This window comes from Oncorhynchus kisutch, linkage group LG16 (genome assembly GCF_002021735.2).
Source record: "Oncorhynchus kisutch isolate 150728-3 linkage group LG16, Okis_V2, whole genome shotgun sequence".
NCBI classification, from domain to species: domain Eukaryota; kingdom Metazoa; phylum Chordata; class Actinopteri; order Salmoniformes; family Salmonidae; genus Oncorhynchus; species Oncorhynchus kisutch.
The window spans coordinates 15,360,608-15,387,260 of record NC_034189.2 but is presented as its reverse complement, the minus strand read 5'-3'; the positions used below and the strand labels follow the sequence as shown (position 1 = coordinate 15,387,260).

The 26,653-nt window shown below is 42.6% G+C and overlaps 1 long non-coding RNA gene across 1 annotated transcript; it reads left to right on the top strand.

The window, feature by feature from the left end:
* Positions 1 to 1,263: 1,263 nt before the first annotated feature.
* Positions 1,264 to 26,653, top strand: LOC109906377 (uncharacterized). Its single transcript, XR_002257390.2, has 3 exons — positions 1,264 to 1,846; positions 19,718 to 19,772; positions 20,740 to 26,653. It is a non-coding gene; the product is annotated as an uncharacterized LOC109906377 (long non-coding RNA).

Here is a 26,653-nt window from a genome sequence, read left to right as displayed (position 1 = left end):
TGGTCCATAGATGCCATATATCAAGTTTTGCAAAGATCGGTCATTCGGTGCCAGAGTAGCATTTGAAGTGTTTTTTGACAACATTCAAAATGATGGAGAATCCATCAGGGTGGACTTTATGGGTTCTTGAGGCAAATCTGTTCAATGTGAGGAAACTAAACTAAAATTTCATGAATCTAGGTCAAACGGGGTGCAGAGGCTGATCTTTCAAACTTTGCATTTTTTATTGCTTGTTAAAGCGACACCATGTGGCCAATTGGCATGATATTGCATGAGAGGGTGTGGCCCTTGGGACTTTACCATGTTGCTAAATTGCACAATCCTGGGCCTTTTAATCTCACTGGAATTTGCTTATTTCCCACCGAAACGGCAGAAAAATGAACATATTAATAACAATAATCAACTGGACCGCTGGACCGATCTGAACCAAATTCGGTAAATAGCATCAAAAGCACTATTTTCAAAACTCTAGCTGAAACAATATGGCCGCTATGGAACAATGAGCTTGCATGAAAAACAATAATGAACGGCAACAAACACAACAGGGTTTCACCAGCTTTGCTGCTGAACCCCTAATTAACACACAAGATTAAAACTTGATGGGACTTCACCATGCCTTCACTAAAGGGTTACGACATCCATGTGACTATACACTGTTGAACCATCATGGCGCAGTGTGCCATGATAAATGATATTATCATATGAGAGTGTCTAGTCATACTGGCCTATAACAGTGGTGGCCTATAACAGTGTTGCGAGCACCGGAGGACTCCACCCTTCACCTCTCACAACTTGGAACATCCAAAATGGCACCATATTCCCTAATTAGTGCACTACTTTTGAACAGGGCTCGTGGGGCTCTTGTCTATAGTCCTATATAGTGCCATTTGGCATGCACGTCTTGACTGTAAAAATAGACGGTGGAGCTCTATCGTCCTCTAGTGGGTATAACAGGCACATCTAGATTCTCAGGTATCATTAATGTGATTCTGTGACTGGAGGGATATGAATGTGATTATGATAGAGGGGGGCCATGCTGTCTGTTTTCCTGGCTGATACAATTAAAACATCGTAAGGAAAATGTGTGGTTCCCATTCCTCAGAGGGGAACGATAGCACAATGTAGGTCTAATGGTCAGGTACCCACACATTTTCCTGACATAGGATGAACAGAACATATATTAGATAGCATCACTGTATATCATTAAATATGATACGACGATTGATGATGTCATGTCGGCCTATTTTGAGATCTATGCTTCTCATAGCGCATGCACCAGTCATTAAATATGACGCATTTTTGGAGTTCATCTAAATGGTGTAATTTTTACATTAAAATCTGATCAAACTTCTCTAGTTTTAATTGTTTTGTTAGAAATGTTACTTTATCTATTCCCAAGTGATTTATTCAAAGATTCATGTCCAGGAGTAAGCGTCAGCGCATCACCGCTCAGTTGGCACAAGGGCAAGTCTCCAGTGAGTGGGTGAGAGCGCTCTTGAGTGGGCGAGCAAGAAAGAGTAGAAGAGAGGGTGGGGGGAGGCAGAGAGGTACCGAAGATTCTGACGTTCTCTGTTGCACAAAACCGCACTGCTTGCTCTGACTGCACTGTCCATGCTGCTGTATCCTAGACTGTCTGCTTGAGACGGAGTCCGTTTACTCCACTCTACACCCGACTCTTCTGTCTTTGGCGCATCCTTTTAGTTTCTCTTTAAAACCTTTGATCGACTGAAGTGTTTTTCCAAGGAAAGAGACCGTTGAAACTGCCAGTATAACCGGTTATAAAAACGTGAAGAAGTCACTTGTTTGAATAACTCTCTCCCCACTGCACGTACTCAACATGAGCGAGGTAGGTGTGCAGATCAACTATATCTGTTTCTAACAGTTGGAGCCGCAGTTGTTGTTAGAATATATTAATGAGGTGATTATTATTATTCTGCCGTTATTGTACTGATTGGGTTTAAGGCTATGCGCTATGAGAATGCACAATATAACTCCCATTTGTTATTAAATCCGCACCATTCAATAAATCCCATGGTTATGCTTGGATGGAAATGATAGCCAATTTTTTATTCACTTTAACATGGGAACGTATTCATTTTTACCCTGCCCACATAACTGTCTATCTGAGTATCTTTAAGATGATACCACCATGACACACCGCACCTCCACCCCATGGCCGCAACCCATGCAAGGTGCGGTAAAAACATTTTTAAAAGTCTTGCGACTATTGTTTGGCTCCGGTCCCAAATCAAACTGGCACAGTACCGAGAGCGCGAGGCGAGAATCACTGGACGTCCGCACACAAATACCTGGCTGTTACCGGCTCTACGTTGTAGACTACCGAGGCCTGCATCGCCGATGGGCATTGTGAACAGCCGTTCAAGCCCAGTGATGGGTGGCAAAAGTCTCCTCCGCCGCCGGTGTGAATTGTCACGCAGATGTCAGACACACCTGTTTCTCTGGAATAGAGATGATTTTATTACGAACCATCTGGGCTATATGACTACGCGGTCTATCATGGACTTAAACCATGATGTAGCACGTCCATGTATTTTCCAATTGATCAAATAAACTTTAGTCTTTATGGTTTAGCCTGCCTGTTTTGTCTCTACCCATTTTGTCTCTGGAATCCATTTATTAAGAAGTAAATGTAATTTGCCATTTGACTATTCAACATGTTATTTTTAGGCCTACAGTAATCGAGACTAAATTGGACACCCTTTATAATGTTTCAGACTTGTAAGTGGCACCCTATTCCCAGGGCTCATAGGACTGGAGGAGGGTGCCAATGGGCCCTCGTCGAAATAGTGCACTAAATAGAGAATACCATTTGGGAAATATCCAAATATGATAGTTTTTTGCCAAGTTTGCTTTGGTTCTTGGTGAATCTGGTTTTTTTCTCACTTTTAGTTAATGGTTTATATAGGATCATATACTGTATGTTCACGTATTAGAGATATTTTTTTTTACCTTTAATTTACCTAGGGAAGTCAGTTAAGAACAAATTCTTATTTACAACGACAGCCTAGGAACAGTGGGTTAACTGCCTTGTTCAGGGGAAGAACAACCGATTTTTCCCTTGTCAGCTCAGCGATCTTTCAACCTTTCAGTTACTAGTCCAACACTCTAACCACTAGGCTACCCTGCCACCACATAATTCAGGTTTGAAATGTTCTTGAACTACACTTATTCATATCTTTCAAAGTTTGCCTACAACTTATTAAGAGCAATAATCACAATACTTATTAGTGACACTATTAATCGGTTTTGCCATTTCGATTTTAATAAATAATTTTATACTGAACAAAAATATAAATGCATCATGCAACAATTTCCTTGTTTTTACTGAGTTACAGTTCATATAAGGAAATCAGTCAGTTGAAATAAATGCATTAGGCCCTAATCTATGGATTTCACATGACTGAGATATGCATCTGTTGGTCACATATACCTTTGAAGAAAATGGGCCTCAAAACTGGCCTCAGGATCTCATCACGGTATTTTTGTGCATTCAATTTGTCACTGATAAAATGCAACTGTGTTCATTGTCTGTAGTTTATACCTGCCCATACCATAACCCCACCGCCACTATGGAGCACAACATAGACATCAGCAAACTGCTCGCCCACACAAGGCCATACATGTGGCTTGCGGTTGTGAGACCGGTTGGATGTACTGACAAATTCTCTAAAATGACATTGGAGGTGGCCTATGGTAGAGAAATTAACATTCAATGCTCTGGTAACAGCTCTGGTGGATATTCCAATTCCATGCTCCCTCCAAACACATCTGCGGCATTGTGTTGTGCACAAACTGCACATTTTAGGCCTTTTATTGTCCCAGCACAAGGAGCACCTGTGTAATGATCATGCTGTTTAATCAGCTTCTTGAAATGCCACACCTGTCAGGTGGAAGGATTATCTTGGCAATGGAGAAATGCTCACTAACAGGGATGTAAACATATTTGTGCAGAACATTTGAGAGAAATAAGCTTTTTGTGTGTATGGAAAATGTATTGGATGTTCAATTTCAGCTCATGAAACATGGGACCCAGACATTTCAATGCTCTTTTTATATTTTTGTTCAGTGTATATGGACAGGGGGAGGGATCTGAACCTTGATCAGCACTCCTACTCTGAGTCACTTTGTGAATACGGGCCCTGCACTGCAGTCGCACTGTTGGCTAACTTACTCCGTGCCACTTGGTGCTCTTGTTGGTTGTGTTGGATAAGTAGTGTGGACAGATGGCTCTTCTATTTGTCACCGTTTCGCGACCCCCCTGTCGGCTTTATCTTTTTTTCAAATCTACTTTCCACCCAAGGCTGACATGTTTTATGGTGTTCCTGCTATTCTTCATCCCTTTAGTAAAACCACACAATATTCCCCTTAGCAACAGCGCGAGAACATACTGTACAGCCAAGTTAAAACTCGTGCGCACATATCCGGGAGCGCCAATATGCGCGGCGCATTTGCAAGCCTCTGAAGACAAGAGTTGAGTAGCATGCAATGAAACGAGTTGCCTTATGTAAGTTATGTTTGGCGCCAGAATTGACACAGCTGCTTGTTTTGAAGACTTTCTTTTCATTTTGTACTTGTCGCCTCTCTTGTCAAGTTCAGACTCGTTGGAATTTGTGAGTGATATTTATTTATTCATAAAATATACAATTATATAGACTAGGATGTAGCACAGATAGATATAAGAAATTACATTTGCGCAACTGTCGCAAGTGCCTGCAGGCAGCCTACACACGCACACATGCTTGCAATTAACAGTTAGCAGGTTTCCTCCTCACTAAACACGTTCTATTTTAATCATGTGCGGCTAATTAGCAGGTCTTAATTGCAGCGCGAGGCCAATCCTCCAGCCACTGAGGCAAAAAGTGAAAAAGTGCCAATCCCCCCTCCATCTCTCAACCTATCCCCCTTATCTCTCTGGCTTCCTGACTCTATCTCTCCCCCTCTCGTCTTCTTGACTGGGATGTTAGAATATTATTGGCTTTTCGCTCGGTCCCCTCCTCTTCTCCTTTCTCCCTCTTCCCCGACAGGGAGATAATCCCTTTATTTCTATCTATAAATAAAGACATTTTACTGCTGAGGAGGGTAGTTCCTCTTTCTCTCTCCTCCCATGGACCCGATGCGGGTTTTAAGCCTTCCTGTAGGCTTATACACTACTATTCAAAAGTTTGGGGTCACTTAGAAATGTCCTTGTTGTTGAAAGAAAAATACATTTTCCCCCCACTAAAATAACATCAAATTGATCAGAAATACAGTGAAGACATTGTTAATGTTGTAAATGACTATTGTAGCTGGAAACGGCTACAGAGGCCCATTATCAACAACCATCACTCCTGTATTCCAATGGCACGTTGTGTTAGCTAATCCAAGTTTGTCATTTTAAAAGGCTAATTGATCATTAGAAAACCCTTTTGCAATTATGTTAGCAAAAAGAAGCAATAAAACTGTCCTTCTTTAGACTAGTTGGAAAAGTCCATGAAGAACAAGAGCATCTCCTCCCAGCTGCACACTGCTCTGAGGCTAGGTAACACGGTCACACCACCGATAAATCCATGATAATCGAACATTTCAAAAAGCATTTCTCTACGGCTGGCCATACTTTCCTCCTGGTTACCCCAACCCCGGCCAACTTTCGACTCTGTCAATCACCGTATTATTATCGGCAGACTCAACAGCCTTGGTTTCTCAAATGACTGCCTCGCCTGGTTCACCAACTACTTCTCAGTTCGAGTTCAGTGTGTCAAATCAGAGGGCCTGTTGTCCGGACCTCTGGCAGTCTCTATGGGGGTACCACAGGGTTCAATTCTCGGGCTGACTCTTTTCTCTCTATATATCAATGGTGTTGCTCTTGCTGCGGGTGATTCCCCGATCCACCTCTACGCAGACGATGCCATTCTGTATACATCTTACCCTTCTTTGGACACTGTGTTAACTAACCTCAAACGGTCTCTAACCAGAATAGAAATAGGAGTGGGAGGCCCTGGTGTGCTCCCAGCATCCCGGAGTCGCCTCTTCACTGTTGACGATGAGACTGGTGTTTTGCAGTTACTATTTAATGAAGCTGCCAGTTGAGGACTTGTGAGGCATCTCTTTCTCAAACTAGACCCTGTATTGTACTTGTCCTCTTGCTCAGTTTCTATTCTGGTTAGGGCCAGTTTGTGCTGTTCTGTGAAGGGAGTAGTACACAGCATTGTGCGAGATCTTCAGTTTCTTGGCAATTTCTCACATGGAATAGCCTTCATTTCTCAGAACAAGAATAGACTGACGAGATTCAGAAGAAATGTCTTTGTTTCTAGCCATTTTGAGCCTGTAATCGAACGCACAAATGCTGATGTTCCAGATACTCAACTCGTCTAAAGAAGGCCAGTTGTATTGCTTCTTTAATCAGGACAACAGTTTTCCGCTGTGCTAACATAATTAACCTTTTAAAATGATCAACTTGGATTAGCTAACACAACGTGCCATTGGAACACAGGAGTGATGGTTGCAGATAATGGGCCTCTGTACGCCTATGTAGATATTCAATAAAAAATCTGCCGTTTCCAGCTACAATAGTCATTTACAACATTAACCATGTCTACAGTGTATATCTTATCAATTTGATGTTATTTTAATGGACAAAAAAGTAGCTTTTCTTTCAAAAACAAGGACATTTCTAAGTGACCCCAAACTTTTGAATAGTATTGTATATATTATTATTCTTACAGTAATGTCTCTTTTGTTGTACCAATACATGCATTTGTGGGCCTTGTATAACAGGTTGCATATGCTTTGGGTCTATTCTTTATCCCCTCCAATATATCTTTAGCTGTGCTGTTTTTCTTAGAGATGTAGAGTGGTATTCGTGGTTCGATTAAAGACCAACACATGCTGTGAAAATTATGAAAATGAAAAAAATTATCCATAAAGGGCAGTTAAATGTCTAAAGTCAAACCTGTCATGTTTTCTTGTTCTCTCCCTTTGTCACTCCCTTCCCTCTCTCCTCTTTCCTATGCTCCTCCTCTTTAAGACCCCTTGTCTGTTTCTCTTCAAACCTCCCTCCCTCCCTCCCTCCCTCCCTCCCTCCCTCCCTCCCTCCCTCCCTCCCTCCCTCCCTCCCTCCCTCCCTCCCTCCCTCCCTCCCTCCCTCCCTGTCTCTCCATTTCACCGTTTCAAACTGCATCATCAGACATCATACCAAATGGCACCCTATTCCCTACATAGTGCACTACTTCTGACCATAGCCCTGTGGGTGCTGGTCAAAAGTAGTGCACTTCGTAGGGAATAGGGTGTCATTTAGGACACATCCATAATCCTTCATTTCCCAGGTGTCAGTCTATTTTTGAAGTACGTTACCAAATAGACTCCCTTCCATCCACCTACTTACAGTACTTACATAAAACCATTAACTGCACATAGTTTACATTAAGGGCCAATATTTCTGGTTGGAGAGCGAGGTAGCGAGCGTTGGTTGAAAGTCATCATCAGATCTTGACGTCTGGAGAAGGAGAGAGAGAAGGAGAGAAAGAGAGAAGGGGTAGAGATAGAGAGAGTGAAAGAAGAGTATGAGAGAAAGAGTGATGAAGAGCAATTGAGAGAGAGGGAGCTATATAGAGATAGAGTGAGTGAGAGAGAGAGGGAGAGGGTGGGGAGATAGAGATAGACAGAGGGAGAGGGTGGGGAGATAGAAATAGAGAGGGAAGAGAGAGATATAAAGATAAATAGTTGATCAGGTGATGACATGACAGTATCAGATTGAGAGAGAGAAAGAGAGAGATGATCAGCTGATGACATTGCAGTATCAGATTGAGAGAGAGAGAGAGAGAAAGAGATGATTAGGTGATGACATGGCAGTATCAGATTGAGAGAGAGAAAGAGAGAGATGATCAGCTGATGACATTGCAGTATACGATTGAGAGAGAGAGAGAGAAAGAGATGATTAGGTGATGACATGGCAGTATCAGATTGAGAGAGAGAAAGAGAGAGAGAGATGATCAGGCCATGACATGGCAGTATCAGATTGAGAGAGAGAAAGAGAGAGAGAGATGATCAGGCCATGACATGGCAGTATCAGATTGAGAGAGAGAAAGAGAGAGAGAGATGATCAGGCCATGACATGGCAGTATCAGATTGAGAGAGAGAAAGAGAGAGAGAGATGATCAGGCCATGACATGGCAGTATCAGATTGAGAGAGAGAAAGAGAGAGAGAGATGATCAGGCCATGACATGGCAGTATCAGATTGAGAGAGAGAAAGAGAGAGAGAGATGATCAGGTGATGACATGGCAGTATCAGATTGAGAGAGAGAAAAATGTCAAATTGTCATTAGAGATCAACAAGGAAAGGACTTGATTTGTATTATTTGACATCTTCAGAAAGAAAGTACAGGAGAGGGTATCAGAGTGGCAGTCCTTAACATGTCTCATATCTGGATATTGAATTACATGATGCAAGGCAATGAAGAACAGTTTGTTCTTATGAAGAGAAAGGGGGAAGCCAAGACCTTTTAAAACAGAAGAAACCGAGTGTTGACTAACTGGTCTATGGGGAGGTTCATATAGAGACGGTCAAAGTGGTTCAGGATGGAAAATAAAAGCGAGGACTGGAGTCCCTCAAAATGACATGTTCTGCAGTGAGAAAACAGCTAGGTGGATACAGAAGGCCTATACTGTAGAACAGTGTGTGTGTTTCCACGTTTTTGCGTGCTTTTGTTCCTCTGTGTGTGTGCTTGTGCTCGTGTGTGTGTATGTGTCCATCTGGCTAAGTGCAGTTGGGAGCAGTGAGGATAACATACAGCAGTCCAGTATGTAGTCTGGAGGAGTGACAGACAGACAGCTGGTGGAGGACAGTTTACATCCCCATGAACAGCCGGCTGGATTATGAATTCAGTATAGATCTGGGCCAAATGGCCATACTACTGTAACACACAGCTGAACACAGAGTAAGGTTACAAAATCTCTCTCTTGCTTGTCTCCCTCTCTCACTTGTCTCGTTTGTCTCTCTCTCGCTTGTCTCGTTTGTCTCTCTCTCGCTTGTCTCGTTTGTCTCTCTCTCGCTTGTCTCTCTCTCTATCTCTCCTGAGCATTGTCCTATGGGCCATTTGGGACGCAGACATAATCCTCCATCTCCCAGGTGTCAGTGTATTTTTGAAGTACATTACCCAATAGACTCCCTTCCATCCACCTACTTACAGTACTTACATAAAACCATTAACTGGAAATAGTTTACATTGAGGGCCAATATTTCTGGTTGGAGAGCGAGGTAGCGAGCGTTGGTTGAAAGTCATCGTCAGATCTTGATGCCTGGAGCGAGAGAGAGGGGAGGGAGGGAGAGAGAGAAAGAGGGTGGGGGGTAGGGAGAGAGGGGTAGACAAAGACAGAGAGATAGAAAGAGGGGGTAGAGAGAGAGGGGTAGAGTGAGAGAGAGAGAGGGAGTAGAGAGAGAGAGAGAGAGAGAGAGAGAGGGAGTAGAGAGAGATAGAAAGAGAGGGTAGAGAGAGAGGGGAGGGAGGGGGAGAGAGAAAGAGGGTTGGGGGAGAGGGGTAGACAAAGAGAGAGAGATAGAAAGAGAGGGTAGAGAGAGAGGGGTAGAGAGAGAGAGGGAGTAGAGAGAGAGAGAGAGAGAGAGGGAGTAGAGAGAGATAGAAAGAGAGGGTAGAGAGAGAGGGGAGGGAGGGAGAGAGAGAAAGAGGGTGGGGGGAGAGGGGTAGACAAAGAGAGAGAGATAGAAAGAGAGGGTAGAGAGAGAGGGGTAGAGAGAGAGATAGAGAGAGGGGGTAGAGAGAGAGAGAGATCAGGTGATGATATGGCAGCATCAGATATAGAAATAGAATAATGGCAAGTTGTGATTATAGAAAAAAAAAGAAAGAAAGGACATTATTTTGTGTTTATTTGTAATGTTTAGAAATTAAGTAGCGGAGGAGAGTGTATCAGAGTGGCCGTCCTTAACATGCTCCATATCTGAATATTGAATTACGTTATGCAAGGCAATGCAGTTTGTCCTCTGCTTGCTTCATTGCTTAAGTATGGAGAGCTAGACCTATTAAAAGATAAGAAACTGAGTGTTGACTAACTGGTCTATGAAGTATTTGTGTTTGTTTTTATTAAGGAGCTGCTACCAAGGCTACTCTTCCGGGGGTCCAGCAATATTAAGGCAGTTACAAACTATTTAAAATATGACATTTCATAAGACTTTACTCTATACATGTAGTGCGCTCCCTTAGGCCACTACACCACTATCACATATTTACAATACAACATCCATGTGTACATGTGTGTACAGTGTGTCTTATCACCTGTATGTGTGTCTATGCCTGTGTGTGTCTCTTCACACTCTCTGCTGTTCCATAAGGTGTATTTTGATCTGTTTTTTTTTATCTGATTCTACTGCTGCATCAGTTATCTGATGTTGAAGAGAGTTCCATGTAGCCATGACTCTAAATAGTACTGTGCGCCTCCCATAGTCTGTTCTTGACTTGTGGATTGTGAATAGACCTCTGGTGGCTTGTCTTCTGGGGTGTGCATGGGTGTCTGAGCTGTGTGCTAGTAGTTTAATCAGACATCTCGGTGGATTCAGCATGTCAACACTTCTTACAAAAACAAGTAGTTATGAAGTCAATCTCTCTTCCACTTTGAGCCATGATAGATTTATATGCATATTATTAATGTTAGCTCTCCGTGTACTTTTAAGGGCCATCCGTGCTTCCCTGTTCTGAGCCAATTGTAATTTTCCAAGGTTTCTCTTTGTGGCACCTGAACACACGACTGAACAGAAGTCCAGGTGAGACAAAACTCACCTGGACTGTAGGACCTGCCTTGTTCATAGTGTTGTTCAAAAGGCAGAGCAGTGCTTCATTATGGACATACTTGTCCCAATTTTAGCTACTGTTGTATCAACATGTTTTGACCATGACAGTTTACAATCCAGGGTTACTCCAAGAAGGTTAGTCACCTCAACTTGCTTAATTTACACATGATTTATTACAAGATTTAGTTGAGGTTTATGGTTTAATTAATGATTTGTCCCAAATATAATGCTTTTAGTTTTTTAAATATACAGGACTAACTTATTCCTTGCTACCTATTCTGAAACTACCTGCAGCTCTTTGTTAAGTGTTGCTGGGATTTCACACGCTGTAGTAGCTAACGTGTATAGTGTTGAGTCATCCGCATACATAGACCCGCTGGCTTTACTCAAGGCCAGCAGCATGTCATTAGTAAAGATTGAAAAAAGTATGGGGCCTAGACAGCTGCCCTGGGGAATTTCTGATTCTACCTGGATTATGTTGAAGAGGCTTCTATTAAAGAACAAGTAGCTTTTTATCCACAATATAGCAGTAACACATACGTTTTTCCATCATCAGACTAGCCACACTGAAGTCTAACAAAATTGCTCCCACTATCTTTTTATCATCAATTTCTCTCAACCTATCATCAGTCATTTGTGTAGGTGCTGTGCTTGTTGAATGTCCTTTTCTATAAGCCTGCTAAAAGTTTTTGTCAATTTGTTTACAGTAAAATAGCATTGTATCTGCTCAAACACAATTTTCCCCAAAAGGTTACTAAGGGTTGGTAACAGGCTGATTGGTCGGCTATCTTGGGTAGCAGAATTACTTTTTCTTTCCTCCCGGCCTGAGGGCACACGCTTTCTAGTAGGCTTAGATTGAAGATGCTCCTATCCACATTAGAGGTATACCAATTATGATTTTTTTTAACGCCGATACCGATTATTGGAGGACCAAAAAAAGCCTATACCGATTAATCGGACAATTTTTATATATATATTTGTAGTAAATGACAATTACAACAATGCTGAATGAACAATAAAGACTTTTATTTTAACTTAATATAATACATAAACAAAATCTATTTAGTCTCAAATAAATAATGAAACATGTTCAATTTGGTTTAAATAATGCAAAAACACAGTGTTGGAGAAGAAGTTAAAAGTGCAATATGTGCCATGTAAAAACAATTAAGTTCCTTGCTCAAAACATGAGAACATATGAAAGCTGGTGCTTCCTTTTAACATGAGTCTTCAATATTCCCAGTTAAGAAGTTTTAGGATGTAGTTATTATAGGAATTATAGAACTATTTCTCTCTAAACCATTTGTATTTCATATACCTTTGACTATTGGATGTTCTTATAGGCACTTTAGTATTGCTAGCCTAATCTCGGGAGTTGATAGGCTTGAAGACATAAACAGTGCTGTACATCCCAGCATTGCTAGGAGCTGCTGTTTGAATGAATGCTTACGAGCCTGCTGAACACACACACACATATATATATATATATATATATATATATATATATATATATATATATATATATATATATATATATATATATATATATATGAGCCTTTGGTCATTAATATGGTCAAATCCGGAAACTGTCATTTCGAAAACAAAACGTTTATTCTTTCAGTGAAATACGGAACGGTTCTGTATTTTATTGAACGGGTGGCAACCCTAAGTCTAAGTATTGCTGTTACATTGCACAACCTTCAATGTTATGTCATAATTATGTAAAATTCTTGCAAATTTATTACGGTCTTTGTTAGGAATAAATGGCCATTCAACAGTTCGCAACGAGCCAGGCGGCTCAAACTGCTGCATATACCCTGACTCTGCTTGCACTGAACGCAAGAGGTGACACAATTTCCTAGTTAATATTGCCTGCTAACATGAATTTCTTTTAACTACATATGCAGGTTTTAGAAAATCTATACTTGTGTATTGATTTTAAGAAAGGCATTGATGTTTATGGTTATGTACAATATTGCAACAATTGTGCTTTTTTTGCAAATGAGCTTTTGTTAAATCATCAAGTTGAAGTAGGCTGTGATTCGATGATAAATTAACAGGCACCTCATTGTAATATCATCAACCATGTGTTGTTAACTAGTGATAATGTGAAGATTGATTCTTTTTTATAAGATAAGTTTAATGCTAGCTAGCAACTTACCTTGGCTCCTTGCAGCCACAAGGTCCTTTTGAAGCTGCACTCGCGTAATAGGTGGTCAGCCTGCCATGCAGTCTCCTCATGGATTGCAATGTAATCGGCCATAATCAGGATCCAAAAAGGCTGATTACGATTGTTATGAAAACTTGAAATCGTCCCTAATCGATGGGACCACAGTGGAGATGGCGGAAAGCTTCAAGTTCCTCGGCATACACATCACTGACAATCTGAAATGGTCCAGCCACACAGACAGTGTGGTGAAGAAGGCGCAACAGCACCTCTTCAACCTCAGGAGGCTGAAGAAATTCAGCTTGGCCCCTAAGACCCTCACAAACTTTTACAGATGCACAATTGAGAGCATCCTGTTGGGCTGTATCACCACCTGGTACTGCAACTGCAATGCCCACAACCACAGGGCACTCCAGAGGGTGGTGTGGTCCACCAAATGCATCAATTGGGGCACACTGCCTGCCCTCCAGTATCCCTACAGCATCCGATGTCACAGGAAGGCCAAAAAGATCATCAAGGACATCAACCACTCGGTGATGTCAGAACAGGTGCATCAAATGGGACAGAGAGACTAAAAAACTAAAAAAGACTAAAAAACAGCTTCTATCTGAAGGCCATCAGACCAAAAACAATCAATCAAAACAGCCATCACTAACCGGCTACCACCCGACTACTCAAATATTTTTTTTTGATTTTACCCCCTTTTTCTCCCCAATTTCATGGTATCTAATTGTTAGTAGTTACTATCTTGTCTCATCTCTACAACTACCATACTGGCTCGGGAGAGACAAAGGTTGAAAGCCATGTGTCCCCCGAAACACAACCCAACCAAGCCACACAGCACACATCCAACCCTGAAACACCCATGTGTTGGAGGAAACACAGTGCACCTGTCGACCTGGTCAGCGAGCACTGCACCTGACCCACCACAGGAGTCACTAGTGCACGATGAGACAAGGATATCCCTACCGGCCAAACCCTACCTAACCCGGACGACGCTAGGCCAATTGTGCGTCGCCCCATGGACCTCCCGGTCGCAGCCGGCTGCGACAGAGCCTGGGCTCAAACCCAGAGTCTCTGGTGGTACAGCTGGTACTGCAATGCAGTGCCTTAGTCCACTGCGCCACCCGGGAGGCCTAAATTCCACTGTATTTTAATCAGTGCCACTCCGACATTGCTCATCTTAATATTTATATATTTCTTAATTCCATTAATTTACTTTTGGATTTCTGTGGACTGTTGTGAATTGTTAGATGCTACTGCACTGTTGGAGCTAGGAAAACAAGCATGTGACCAATACAATTTGATTTGATCTGATTTTAATTTGAAGATGTGGCAAATAGGAATGGCATTATTGTCCGCTATTATCCTCAATAATTTTCCTTCCAAGTTGTCAGTGGTTCATATAGAGACGGTCAGAGTGGTTCAGGATGGAAAATAAAAGCGAGGACTGGAGTCCCTCAGAATGACATTTTCAGCAGTGAGAAAACAGCTAGGTGGATACAAGTTTTTGTGTGCTTGTGCTCGTGTGTGTGTATGTGTCCATCTGGCTAAGTGCAGTTGGGAGCAGTGAGGATAACATACAGCAGTCCAGTATGTAGTCTGGAGGAGTGACAGACAGACAGCTGGTGGAGGACAGTTTACATCCCCATGAACAGCCGGCTGGATTATGAATTCAGTATAGAGCTGGGCCAAATGGCCATACTAACACAGCTAAACACAGGGTGTAGGGTTGCAGAATTCTGGTAACTTCACCCCCATTTGTTTGCTTTTTAATCCTGTTTATTCCCTCCCCATTCTGCTAATCTTGTATCCAGAATTTTTAGGATTATTACTTTTGGTTTTCATTTTGGGAAGGTTACCGGATTTTTGCACAGAATGATGAATACAGACAGTATAGAGCTGGGACGAATGGCCATACAGACAGATAACTGAACACAGAATGATGAATACAGACAGTATAGAGCTGGGACGAATGGCCATACAAACAGATAACTGAACACAGAATGATGAATACAGACAGTATAGAGCTGGGACGAATGGCCATACAGACAGATAACTGAACCCAGAATGATGAATACAGACAGTATAGAGCTGGGACGAATGGCCATACAGACAGATAACTGAACACAGAATGATGAATACAGACAGTATAGAGCTGGGACGAATGGCAATACAAACAGATAACTGAACACAGAATGATGAATACAGACAGTATAGAGCTGGGACGAATGGCCATACAGACAGATAACTGAACACAGAATGATGAATACAGACAGTATAGAGCTAGGACGAATGGCCATACAAACTTCCCTATTAAGTGCACTAGTCCCCTGATCAAATGTAGCTCACTAAAGAGCGAATACGGTGCTATTTTGGATGCAGAGACAGTGTCAGTGTCAAACAGTGAGAAGTAAGGGACTGAAAGATAAAAGGCTTTACAACATACAGTAGAAAACTGATGAAACCTTGATGGAAAGAGATAGTATATTCCTAGAATAGAAATCTTGTCCGGCTAAAGCATGTTGGCAGGGGGGAAAATTAAGCGATGTCTGTCTATCCCTCGGCTCCATTTTCCCAACCGTCTGTCTCGATAAGTAGGAATCTTCCGTTTTCATCCACTTGCTGTCTCCCTCCTTCCTTCCTCCATTCTCTCTCTCCCTCTCTCTCTCTCTCTCTGTCTCTCGTTTTCTCTCTCTCCAACACCTACAGCAGCTCCCAGGCAATCTGTCTCTCACCCCTCTCTCCCTCCCTCGTTTCACCTTTCCCTTCCCTCTCCTCTTTTTGACCTTCTCTGTGCTTCATGTCTATATATTCATGGGTTAGAGGAGGGAGAGAGAGTGCCATCTTCACTTGAGTTTTAGCCAGCCATCCATGTAAAGATGAGAATGTAGCAGAGAGAGGGTGTGTGTGTAATAGAGAGAGTGTGGGGGGTAAGAAGAGGAGTGGGAGGAGAAGAGGTAAAACGGAGGTCTATTCACAGTGGGAATGTGTTTATCGTGTGAGTTCTCTCTTTTCACTCTTCAACCTTACTCTCTTTTTTCTCCATTCCCATCCCTGTGTGCTCTCTCTCTCTCTCTCTCTCTCTCTCTCTCTCTCTCTCAGCTCGTCATTCAAAGCCACCTCTCTGCAACCCAGATGCCTGCTTTTCTTCTCTCTCCCCACTCTCTTTCTCGCTCAAGCCCCTCTCCTCTCCTGCTTTGTGTGTCAGTTTTTGTCTCCTCTGAGAGTGTGAGAGGAACAACACAGCATAGAGAGACAACCATTGCCTCCAGGCAGTGTGTGTGTGTGTGTGTGTGTGTGTGTGTGTGTGTGTGTGTGTGTGTGTGTGTGTGTGTGTGTGTGTGTGTGTGTGTGTGTGTGTGTGTGTGTGTGTGTGTGTGTGTGTGTGTGTGTGTGTGTGTGTGTGTGTGTGTGTGTGTCTGTCAGTCAGAGAGGGAAGAAGGGGGGAATGACAATGAAGAAGAGAACGATAGAGAATAGATGGAGGATATTGAACATAAAGCTATAGCTTAGTGACACTAACAGACCAGATTATCATACTCTGTTATACTGGTCCAAATCTATACCAGTATCTATTTCAACATAATTTATATTCATACTAGATAATGGTTGTCAGCTTAAGACCTATAGCACACACAGACTGATGATATAACATTATGACATTGTTGCAGATACGCGTTCCAAAGCCAAGGGTGCTTTTCCCTCTTCAGCTAAGCATCCTGTGTCTCTTTCACACTTGCTATTACCGCCACCCTTCCTCCCTTCCCTCCCTCCTTCCCTTTCTCATCCGCCGCAGCACTGACAGTGATTGGGAGAGTCAGTGAGAGGCGAGTACAGGAATAGAGCAGTGATGTTTTTGATGAGAGCTGTGCTTTTCCAGTGAAAGGCCGATTTAATGCCGTCTGAAAGCCTCTGTATGTCCGCTCGTACTCTCTTTCTAACCAACGCTTACATTCTCTCTCCATTCCCCCCATCTCTTTCTCCATCTCTCTCCATCCATCCATCCATCCCTCTTTCTCCCCATCTCTCTCTCTCCCTCCATCTCTTTCTCCATATCTCTCCATCTCCCCCTCTCTCTCTCTCTCTCTCTCTCTCTCTCTCTCTCTCTCTCTCTCTCTCTCTCCCTCTCTCTCTCTCTCTCTCTCTCTCTCTCCATGATACACAAACTCAGTCTTTGTCATTTACATGAGTTTCTACGATCTCTAAGGTGTCTCACACTAACTATTATTTTATTTCATCACTAAGGCCGGAGTGGCAGGCCTCATGTTTGCACCTCACGCTTAGCTGGAGATTGTTTTATGCACGATCCATTTCGTGCCTGCATCACAAGGCATAATGAGGATGTTGGGGTTACGCGGGGACACAATACACACACACACAGCAGATGCGCTATCTCTCTGTATCCACCCTCTCCACCTTATCTCTCTCCCTGTCTTTCTCCCTGCCCGAGACGTATGCACATAAGCACAGTACTTATAATGAGGAGACCTTAAAACAGAAAAAGAGAGAGAGAGAGAGAGGGAGATGAGAGAGATATAGCGGAAGATGAGAGAGAGAGGGAAAGAGAGAGATAATGAGAGTGAAATGGGAAATGAAAGAGAGGGGAGATGAGAAATAGAGATCATAAAATTAGGTCACTTGTCACACACAGGGAGGGGTCAGCCAGGACGGTCTGGTGTCTTTTAATGTGCTTGAGGGAAAGGGCCTCATGTGTAAACCACACACTCATGTGCGCACACACACACACACACACACACACACACACACACACACACACACACACACACACACACACACACACACACACACACACACACACACACACACACACACACACACACACACACACACACTAAAGAGATTAAAGGGAAAAGGAGAGGGAAAAAACATTCTCTTGAACTGTTAAACCATCTATGTTCTCTGGTTCCATTGTGTCTCTGGGGATGTCACTCTCACAGACACTCCTGTTACCCACTCCAAGAGGATGTCACTCTCACAGACACTCCTGTTACCCACTCCAAGAGGATGTCACTCTCACAGACACTCCTGTTACTCACTCCAAGAGGATGTCACTCTTACAGACACTCCTGTTACCCACTCCAAGAGGATGTCACTCTCACAGACACTCCTGTTACCCACTCCAAGAGGATGTCACTCTCACAGACACTCCTGTTACCCACTCCAAGAGGATGTCACTCTCACAGACACTCCTGTTACCCACTCCAAGAGGATGTCACTCTCACAGACACTCCTGTTACCCACTCCAAGAGGATGTCACTCTCACAGACACTCCTGTTACCCACTCCAAGAGGATGTCACTCTCACAGACACTCCTGTTACCCACTCCAAGAGGATGTCACTGTCACAGACACTCCTGTTACCCACTCCAAGAGGATGTCACTCTCACAGACACTCCCTGTTACCCACTCCAAGAGGATGTCACTCTCACAGACACTCCTGTTACCCACTCCAAGAGGATGTCACTCTCACAGACACTCCTGTTACCCACTCCAAGAGGATGTCACTCTCACAGACACTCCTGTTACCCACTCCAAGAGGATGTCACTGTCACAGACACTCCTGTTACCCACTCCAAGAGGATGTCACTCTCACAGACACTCCCTGTTACCCACTCCAAGAGGATGTCACTCTCACAGACACTCCTGTTACCCACTCCAAGAGGTGGTCACTCTCACAGACACTCCTGTTACCCACTCCAAGAGGATGTCACTCTCACAGACACTCCTGTTACCCACTCCAAGAGGATGTCACTCTCACAGACACTCCTGTTACCCACTCCAAGAGGACTGTCTGTCCTCGTACATGTCTCTTGTATTCAGTCAGTTAATACTGGCAACTACATAGGTAATGTACAGGTAACTGCCATAAGAAAGGTAACACTTGAGTAAATGAAGGATACAAAGTTTATTGAAAGAAAGTGCAGTTCACTTGAGGTTCCTTAGTTAATTAGGCAAGTAATGTCTGTGTGTGTGTCTCAGTCACCATATCTAAACCCAAATGAACACTTTTTGGAGATTTTGGAGTGGAGCATAAGTTTTCCACCACTACCAACAAAACACCAAAATATGGAATTTCTCATTGAAGAATGGTGTCGCATCCCTCCAACAGAGTTCCAGACACTTGTAGAATCTATGTGAAGATGCATTGAAGCTGTTCTGGCTCGTGGTGGCCCAATTCTCCATTAGGTCACTTTATGTTGGTGTTTCCTTTATTTTGGCAGTTACTTGTAGTTGGCACTAGTTGTGTTGCTGATAAAGGTATTACTGCTGATACTGGTTATGTAGTGATACTGGTTATGTACTGATACTGGTTATGTAGTGATACTGGTTATGTAGTCGATACTGGTTATGTAGTTGATACTGGTTATGTACTGATACTGGTCATGTAGTGATACTGGTTATGTAGTGATACTGGTTATGTAGTGATACTGGTCATGTAGTGATACTGGTTATGTAGTTGATACTGGTTATGTAGTTGATACTGGTTATGTAGTGATACTGGTCATGTAGTGATACTGGTTATGAAGTGATACTGGTTATGTACTGATACTGGTTATGTAGTTGATACTGGTTATGTAGTGATACTGGTCATGTAGTGATACTGGTCATGTAGTGATACTGGTTATGAAGTGATACTGGTTATGTAGTTGATACTGGTGATACTGTGTGTTAGTTGAAGAATTCTGTTGTAGTTGACACCTCTTCTTTCTTTCTCTTCTTCTCTGCAGCTCAGATCCACTGGGAACCCCAACAGCAGCCAGGCGCCTGCTTCAGACAACAAAGGTCTGTCTCACAGTGTATTTAGACTGCACACTCTATAAACTTGGTCTCTGTCTCTTTCTCCTTGTCTGTCATACTCTCTCTCTCATCTGTAAGTGTAGCACCGACATGCTAGCCTTTCAGTGTAGGTTTTGCCTGCTATGGCCATTGTTAGCCCGGCTGAAGGCCACATTCTCCTAATTTTGGGATTACTTTTTTCAGGTGAATGCATAAACTAAGTCTCCATATTTGGCCCAATGTTTCAAATTTTGTCTGGATTCACTGGGGTTGTCTCCCAAATGGCACCCTGTGCCCTATCGGCCCTGGACAAAGTAGTGCACTAAAAAGGTAAAATTGTGTCATTTGGGACGCATCCTGTGATATCTTGTTGGGGCTGAATGCATAAGCTAAATCTCCACCTCCATATTTGGCCCCTCGTTAATTCTTTGTTTGTATTCTCCATCTCCAAGACACTAAATATATATTTGATGAGTTTGTTTGTCTAGAAGTACATTGTCACTCCAGCCACTTTGGACTGTTAGAACAGTCATTCCATCCTCCCTCTCTCCCTCTCTCCTCTGCACCTCTGCCACCTCTGTCAAAGTAGTGCTGAAGCTACCAGACCAAATAATGTTGAATACTTTAGCTGTTCTATATTGAGTTTGCCTGGCGCAATGGAACTGACAGAATAATCATAAAATTCCACACCCTTCCCAACTGCCACTCCAGGCAGGCTAAAGTAAACACTTATAATTATTTGACAGATTTCAAATAGTGTTTGAACCGAGGTCTGTGACCTATAGCAGCCCGATGGAGAGACACTAACACACTAAGTCACCCCAAACACTTACCCGCTGTCCTGTCCTTCATGGCCAGGCCAAACCAGGTAAAGATGAACATGGATGTGGGAACATCGCTACTGTGTGTGTGTACACGTATTTGTTACTTATCCCCTTTTGAAATCAATGCCTTTTTGATTTGTCCAATCCAGAGAAGGCGGTTGACTCCAAGGCCCCAGCGACTGGGGAGGAGGAAGAGGAAGTGGACATCGACTTGGAAGCGCCAGAGACGGAGAAAGCAGCACTCGCCATCCAGAACCAGTTCAGACGCTTCAAGAAGAACAAGAAGTAGTGACAGAAGGAGAAGAAAGAAAGACAAAAAAGAAGAAAAAAAAGAAAAAAATCTGCAGAACAGATAAATAGTGATGGAGGAGGACGGGTGGTGTGAGGGTGGAGACGTTGAGGAAGAGGGGAGATGAAGTTAGGAATTGTGTCATCGCAAATTATAAAACCAACCAATATCTTCACTGTGAGAGAGGGAGAGGGGAGGAGAGGACAAGAAAGGAGAGGGAAGGAGAGGAGAAGAGACCAGAGGGGAAGGAGAGGAGAAGAGACCAGAGGGGAAGGGAGGATAAGAGAGGAGAGGGAAGGAGAGGAGAGGGGAAGAGAGGAGAAGAGAGGAGAGGGGAAGAGAGGAGAAGAGAGGAGAGGAGAGGAGAAGAAAGGAGAGGAGAAGAAAGGAGAGGAGAAGAGAGAATATGTTAAAACATAATTTATAATCTGGCATGACCAATAACCCCAGTCACCACCACCTTTGCAGATATCCTGATGAATCCCCCTGCACCCTCCCTCCCAAACGCACCCCGTCCCACCACTCCCACTGCACAGCCGCATATCCCCATGCCCCCCAACCCCCAAGAGAGAGGAAAACTGTTCCCCTTGAAAACAGAGAACAAAGTCCTCTGACCGAACAAACACAACTGGCTGCCACACACAACATGTAAAAAACACATACTATATTTCCAGCTCTCTTTCATTCATTTAACATCTCTCTCTCTCTCTCTCTCTCTGTGTGTGTGCGTGCATGTGTGTGTGTGTGTGTTTTCGTGGTACCCTCAATATGAAAGGCAGAGTTACTAGCTCATGTTTTAGGCAGCTGTAAGTAGTTTTAAAGGGCTCTGTATCTCTCTTCCTTTCTTTTCCATTCTTTTTCCGATGTAGGCCAGACATCCGATCACTGGACTCAGTGGCTCTGACCTCATGAGAGGACGCGCTGAGATGATGGACAGACGGACAGGAAACTCAGTTGTACTTACGTAACCATTAGAAACTCCACAGAGTACATACAGAGTACATAGGAGCCTTTTTCCATCCAACATCCAGTTACTGACGCTTTCATTGGCTCATCAAAAACAATATCAATATCAGTCAAGAGATGGTCAGATAACCCTCCAGGAAAGAGAGTATAAGGTTAACCCGCTGATAGATAACTATCCGGTGTGTTCGGAATACCTGAGCCAGTCTGTCCCTTTAGGGAAATATTTTTGGAAAGGTCTTGGTCAACTGGTTGTAGCTGAATGTTGTATTCTTGTGGGTCAGCCTAGCAGTGGTGTAGAGTTCTTTCTGCTGTAACCTGAGACCCTCAGGCCCTTAAATAAACACTTGATAACATCTCTGGACCAAGTGTCAGCACCGACATATGACCTGATCTAAAACCCCTCAGTTTACACAGAGACAGACAGACTGGCAGAGGGGGTGTGAGAGATGGAAAGAGAAAGAAAGAGAGAGAGAGGGAGAGAGAGAGATAATGAGGTGAGAGAAAGGAATGAGGAGCGAGAGGTAAAAGAGTTGCATACTAACGCCCCCACAACACAGTAACACAGCACCCATATATAAAAATAGCAATTATATGCCCAATCCGGAGCACACAATCGCAAAAAAAACGACAAAATGTTGACTGCACTTGACAGTGAAAAAGTCTGCACAAACAAACACACACACATGCACACGGACACACACATATTTCCTACGCACAGAACTAATCATTCTGCCTGTTTGGACAATGATTAAACCCACTCCCACTTTCCATCCCCTCCCCTCGTATGTAGCACACAGGACTGCTCCTGAAAGCCCAGACCTCTGTACTCCTTACGCTTTAATCTCCCTACTGATTCATAGTATTATTATTGGAATGTAACCTCTTTTCTATTTCAAGGACAGAGCAGATTAAGACAAAACGAGCACAAGCAATATCATTCCGCCCCTCCTCTCTCCTCCCTCCTAAGCCTTTTCTCATTTACCCTTATCTTGGACTATTTCTTACATATGGATTTTTTACTTAAGACTTTTTCTAAGAGCCCCTTGTCAGTCGGAGCTCACTCAGAACAGGAATGCATATCTGGGATCAGCTTGGCCTTTTAGATCATAATGAATCTGATCTGTATGGACATGGAGAGGACCTGATCTGAGATCAGCACTCCAACTCTGAGACGCTTGATAACTATGGTCCCAGAGCTAGTTAGTTAGTTCTATTGAATCAGAGATGGCCCCATTTAAAACCTGGGTTGTAGTCATCTTAGTTCTTTGTTAACCGGACCCTTTTCCACTTCTTCCCCTAAAGGCAACCAAATATTGTAGGATTATCAAGAACATAGTGCTACTGTGACTAAATGGATGATGTGATGAAAGCCTGTCTTGGTGATTGTGTTTCTGAATGGAATTAATGATGGATTCTAGATAGGGTATATAGAGTGGGTCTGAGATGTCTTCAAGACATGCTCCGGAACTTTGGCGACTACTAAGTGTTTTTTAGTTTTTTTTACCTCGCGCTTTGGGCTGGATGTGTCAATGTGTAGTTTATACATGCATAATCTATGAGCAGAATTACTGTTTTACCTCAATTAGCCACAAAGTCCCTAGTTTGTTTGGAAGCTGTGGTGCGCCATTTTCTCTACATTTTCCCCCAATTGGGCCAGCCCTCTAGCAATTCACATTCTAGCCAACGAACTTCAGCCCCTCACCATTTGAGTGACAGCTAGCAAGATGCACACACAGCAGAACGAGAGAAAGAGCAATGACGTGGTGCACATATCTGCACATATGTGACATACTACACCATTTTAGGGGACCACTTTTGACTCGTGAGCGCTACTTTCAGAAAGACTGACTAAAAAGTATACAAAAGTACCGGAGAATCTCTTTAAGTAAACAATTCTGCTCTCCTCCAAAACCCTAGTGACCTAATTCTTGACAAGAGCTATAGACCCTTATAGCAAAATAGCACATCCCGTAAACAATGTGTGTCCCAATATCCATACTAGAACACAGGAGGCTGCTGAGTGGAGGTCGGCTCATAATAATGGCTGGAACGGCGCAAATGGAATTGCAAACACATGGAAACCATGTGGAAACCATGTGGAAACTATGAGGAAACCATGTGGAAACCATGAGGAAACCATGAGGAAACCACGTGGAAACCACGTGGAAACCATGAGGAAACCATGTGGAAACCATGAGGAAACCACGTGGAAACCATGTGGAAACCACGAGGAAACCATGTGGAAACCATGAGGAAACCATGTGGAAACCACGTGGAAACCATGAGGAAACCATGAGGAAACCACGTGGAAACCATGTGGAAACCATGTGGAAACCATGAGGAAACCATGTGGAAACCATGAGGAAACCATGAGGAAACCATGTGGAAACCATGTGGAAACCATGTGGAAACCATGAGGAAACCATGTGGAAACCATGAGGAAACCATGAGGAAACCATGTGGAAACCATGTGTTTGATGTATTTGATACCATTCCACTAATTCCGCTCCAGTCGTTCCCCAATTAAGGGGCCACCAACCTCCTGTGAACATAGTTTTAAGTATGCTTGGCCAATATATTACTGCACAGCACAAGTAGTGTCCTGTTTAGGGGGTGTACTTGCACATGAAGCTGCCTCATGCTACAGAAACAGGAGATATGCTCCTGCCTTATGGGCTGTTCTGGCTTGGACAAGGCTTACTTACGATATACTAAGGAGGTAGCAGTAGAAGTATGCTAGTAACATGGATTTTTGGATATACACAAAAATACAACTTGGATTTAACATTAGACCCATACATACTTATCTCACCGAAGACTGTTCATCCAACCCCTATATGACTGTAAGTCACATGTTCTAGTTGCCTATATGTCCTTACTGTCGGTGTACTCTGTAGTGACTTAAAGCAATAGTAGACTAACCCAGTTTAGTAAGGAGACCATCCTAAAGTGAAACCTCACCAATCATTTCAAGGAATCTGCGTATCAAATGACTCCCCGTTCCCTAGACAGTGCATTTCAGTACATAGTGCACTATCAAGGGAATAGTATGGTCAGAAGAAGTGCACTATGTAGGGAATAGTATGGTCAGGAAGAAGTGCACTATGTAGGGAATAGGGTGTCATTTCAGATTTACTCCCCCAAGCAAACTCTCTGTTTGTGGTTAGGATTAATCAAAACATTATATTGTCTATATTTAATTATTGAATTAATATATTATTGATGTGTTATTTATTGATGATGTTTAAGTTCTGTCTGTTGGTTTATTTATGTTTATAACTACCTACCTACCTACGGTACCTATACCCTTCTGTTTGGTTTATTTATGTTGATAACTACCTACCTACGGTACCTATACCCTTCTGTTTGGTTTATTTATGTTGATAACTACCTACCTACGGTACCTATACCCTTCTGTTTGGTTTATTTATGTTGATAACTACCTACCTACGGTACCTATACCCTTCTGTTTGGTTTATTTATGTTTATAACTACCTACCTACGGTACCTATACCCTTCTGTTTGGTTTATTTATGTTGATAACTACCTACCTTACCTACGGTACCTATACCCTTCTGTTTGGTTTATTTATGTTTATAACTACCTACCTACCTACGGTACCTATACCCTTCTGTTTGGTTTATTTATGTTGATAACTACCTACCTACGGTACCTATACCCTTCTGTTTGGTTTATTTATGTTTATAACTACCTACCTACCTACGGTACCTATACCCTTCTGTTTGGTTTATTTATGTTGATAACTACCTACCTACGGTACCTATACCCTTCTGTTTGGTTTATTTATGTTTATAACTACCTACCTTACCTACGGTACCTATACCCTTCTGTTTGGTTTATTTATGTTTATAACTACCTACCTACCTACGGTACCTATACCCTTCTGTTTGGTTTATTTATGTTGATAACTACCTACCTACGGTACCTATACCCTTCTGTTTGGTTTATTTATGTTGATAACTACCTACCTACGGTACCTATACCCTTCTGTTTGGTTTATTTATGTTTATAACTACCTACCTACGGTACCTATACCCTTCTGTTTGGTTTATTTATGTTGATAACTACCTACCTTACCTACGGTACCTATACCCTTCTGTTTGGTTTATTTATGTTGATAACTACCTACCTACGGTACCTATACCCTTCTGTTTGGTTTATTTATGTTGATAACTACCTACCTACGGTACCTATACCCTTCTGTTTGGTTTATTTATGTTGATAACTACCTACCTACGGTACCTATACCCTTCTGTTTGGTTTATTTATGTTTATAACTACCTACCTACCTACGGTACCTATACCCTTCTGTTTGGTTTATTTATGTTGATAACTACCTACCTACGGTACCTATACCCTTCTGTTTGGTTTATTTATGTTTATAACTACCTACCTACCTACGGTACCTATACCCTTCTGTTTGGTTTATTTATGTTGATAACTACCTACCTACGGTACCTATACCCGTCTGTTTGGTTTATTTATGTTGATAACTACCTACCTACGGTACCTATACCCTTCTGTTTGGTTTATTTGGAGTATTTCAACTTGAGGTCGCATGTGATGAGATACATTTTCTGTTGTTGTTTTGTTGCTAATATTCCCCATTCTGTGTTTTGGCGTTTCAAACTACCAGGGGTGTGGGAGGTATAGTATATATACATATATTATATAGAGATGGTGTTTGCAGTGAGAATGCACATGAAACATCCCTGTACTGTACACCCTTGTACTGTGTTTTTCTGCACTAATAAAATTTGCTGCAAATTGCCTAAGAGCTCAACGGA